This window comes from Neofelis nebulosa, chromosome 6 (assembly GCF_028018385.1).
Source record: "Neofelis nebulosa isolate mNeoNeb1 chromosome 6, mNeoNeb1.pri, whole genome shotgun sequence".
In the NCBI taxonomy this organism is placed as follows: Eukaryota; Metazoa; Chordata; class Mammalia; order Carnivora; family Felidae; genus Neofelis; species Neofelis nebulosa.
Window position 1 is genome coordinate 26105829 of NC_080787.1, and position 3259 is coordinate 26109087.

Here is a 3259-nt window from a genome sequence, read left to right on the forward strand (position 1 = left end):
AATGGGGGGGAAAAAGGCTTTCATAAGTGAATAAGTGAACAACAAAATACAAATATTCCATGCAGAAAAATTCCAAATAATTTATGTAGATACTGTCAAAGAGGTCGAGCATAATCCACACTCCTCAAGTGTGGGCTGTGTATAATGGCTTCTTGACAAAGAGGATGAAGGGAAAAGGATACAAAATTAGTCATTTTATAGTGGAGAAACCTCAAAAACACTACCTCTGCCAGATGATCAAGGTTAACATGGACAGTGATTAAGTCATCATCTTAGTTCAGGCTGCCATAATGAAATACCATAGACCAATGGCTTAAACAACTGAAATTTGTTTCTCAAAGTTCTGGATGTTGGGAAGTCCAAGGTCAAGATTCCAGAAAGGTATATTTCATTCTGAGGTCTTTTCTCTTACCTTGTAGGTAGCTACTTTCTTACTCAGTGCTCATTTTACTCATTCTTCCTCCCCAAGTGTTTGTGCACAGTTGGGGAGAAAGAAAGAGTAAAATCTCTGGTGCCTCTTTATTAAGACATTAATACTATAATGAGGGTCTTTCCCTCTTGATCTCATCTAACCCTAATTATTTCCCAAAAATCCCATCTCCAAATACTATCACATTGAGAGTTAGGGCTTTGACATATGAGTTTGAGGGGGACACAACATTCAGTCCATTGCATACATGTTGATAGTAAGTGATAAGAATGGCACTTTACCTCCATGGTCTTATTCTCAAAACTTCTTAACTACAGACTAGTCATAAGGAAAACATAAGACAAATCTCAATTTAAGGAGAGTATATAAAACACCTGACCAGTAATCAATCCTCAAACCTGTCATGGTCATCAAAAACAAAGTTTGAGAAACAGCCATAGCCATGATGATCCAAAGAGCTATAACAACTAAACGTAATGTGGTATCCTAAATGGGGTTCTAGAACAGCAAAAGAACATGAGGTAAAGACAAAGGAAATCTGAATAAAATATGACCTTTAATAATTATAAGAAATATACCATATCTATGTAAGATGTTAACAATAGGAGAAAGTGGGTGTGTGGTATATGGTAATTCTCTGTACTGCCTGAACAATTTTTTCTGTAAATCTGTTCAAAACTAAACATTTCTAAAAGTAAAACTTTGATGAGAATGGAGCTAAGCAAAATAAGTCAATCAGAGAAAGACAAATACTATATGATTTCACTCACATGTGGAATTTAAAAAACAAAACAGGTGAACATATGGGAAGCGGGACAAAAAGAGAAGAGAAGGAAACAAACCACAAAAGACCTTTTTTTTTTTTTTTTTAATTTTTTTTTTTCAACGTTTTTTATTTATTTTTGGGACAGAGAGAGACAGAGCATGAATGGGGGAGGGGCAGAGAGAGAGGGAGACACAGAAGCGGAAACAGGCTCCAGGCTCCGAGCCATCAGCCCAGAGCCTGACGCGGGGCTCGAACTCACGGACCGCGAGATCGTGACCTGGCTGAAGTCGGACGCTAAACCGACTGCGCCACCCAGGCGCCCCCAAAAGACCTTTAATGATAGAGAACAAACTGAGGGTTGATGGAGGGAAGAGAGTGGGGGATGGGCTAGTTGGGTGATGGGTACTAAGGAGGGCACTTGTGATGAGCACTGGATGTTGTATGTAAGTGATGAATCATTGAATTCTACCCCTGAAACCAATACTGCACTATATGTTAACTAAAATTTAAATTTATAAAAGGAAAAAAATAAAATAAAAGTAAAAGTTTATTAAAAAGAAGACCCTGCTAGAAATTCTTCTACAATTGTTTTTAAGAATAATGATCAATGGGGTACCAGGGTGAATCAGTTGGTTAAGCATCTGACTCTTGATTTTGGTTCAGGTCATGATCTTGTGGTTCACGGGATCAAGCCCCGAGTTGGGTTCTGTGCTGACAGCACAGAGCCTGCTTGGGATTCTGTCTCTCCCTCTCTCTCTTCCCTTTCCCCCACTTGTGCTCTTTCTCTAAATAAATAAACTTTAAAAAGAATAATGGTTAAAATTAAAAATTTACTGGATTAGTTTAACAACAATATAGATACAGATAAAGATAGAATTTATGAAATGGAAAATAGAAGAAAATATATAAAATGAGACATGGTAAAACAAAAGGATGGAAATATGAAAGAGTAACCCATAGAACATTTGGGGAAGGGTGGGAGGGCAATATATGTATACTTAGAAAAGAAGCAATAATTGAAGAGATAGTGGCATTAAAACACAGACGTCTTAAGGAGCCCAAGCAGAACAGTTTAAAAATGCATAAGATGGCAGGCTTGCAGTGAGTGGCTATCAGGGATGAAAACAGGTGGCCTGGAAAAACAGTTTCTCTTCAAATCATCTTCTTTCATGCCACTTGATAAGCATCTTGATTCACCATGGCATTAGCATCAGTAAAATGGGTAATATCAACTATAACTATCTAGAAACAGTTATTTCCAATTCAAAACAGAGATTTATATTGTGTTTGTCATAAATCTACATATTCTCCTCTTCCAGATGACTATAATTGCAAAGTAGAGCTTGCTTTGACATCTGATGGCAGGACAATAGTATGATACCACCCTTCCGTGGACATTCCATATGAACCTATAAAACCTATCTCTCAGCCAGATCCTGTGCATAATAATGAAGAAACACATGATCAAGTGCTGAAAACCATATTAGAAGAAAAAAATGAACACTTTGAGCAAGGACCAATGATAGAACAACTTAGCGAAATGTTCTTCACTACTTAGCACCATCGGTATCCTCATAGTCTGTATCATAGATTCAGTCATAGGAAACTGGATCCGCCAAAAGACAGATGATATTGAGATTTTCAGGAATTGAAAGGATGTTATCTTGTATCTCATTTGCCATATGACAAAATGCTGTTATGTTCACTGTTATGTAGCAAGACAATAATAAAATGTTTTTTCAGAAATAAATAAATAAATAAATAAATAAATAAATTCAAACCAAAGCGCATGATGAAAATCCAAAAAACAAAGACAAAGAAAAAAGTAGCTAACACAGCTAGAAAATAAATACTAATGGTGATCAAAAGAATAACAGTTAAGAATAATGACTCTCAACAGAAACAAGTCAGCAGGTAATGAGGTATTTATAAAACTCGGAAATAAACTGACAAGCTAGAATTGTATATTGGAGGAAAATATCCTTCAAGAATAAAAGTGAAATAAGGGTGCCTGAATGGCTCAGTCCGTTAAGCATCTGACTTCAGCTCAAGTCATGACAGTT

At 36.5% G+C, this 3259-nt stretch overlaps 1 pseudogene; it reads left to right on the top strand.

The window, feature by feature from the left end:
- Window positions 1–2394: 2394 nt before the first annotated feature.
- Window positions 2395–2826, top strand: LOC131513421 (large ribosomal subunit protein mL42-like; annotated as a pseudogene).
- The last annotated feature ends 433 nt before the right edge of the window (window positions 2827–3259 follow it).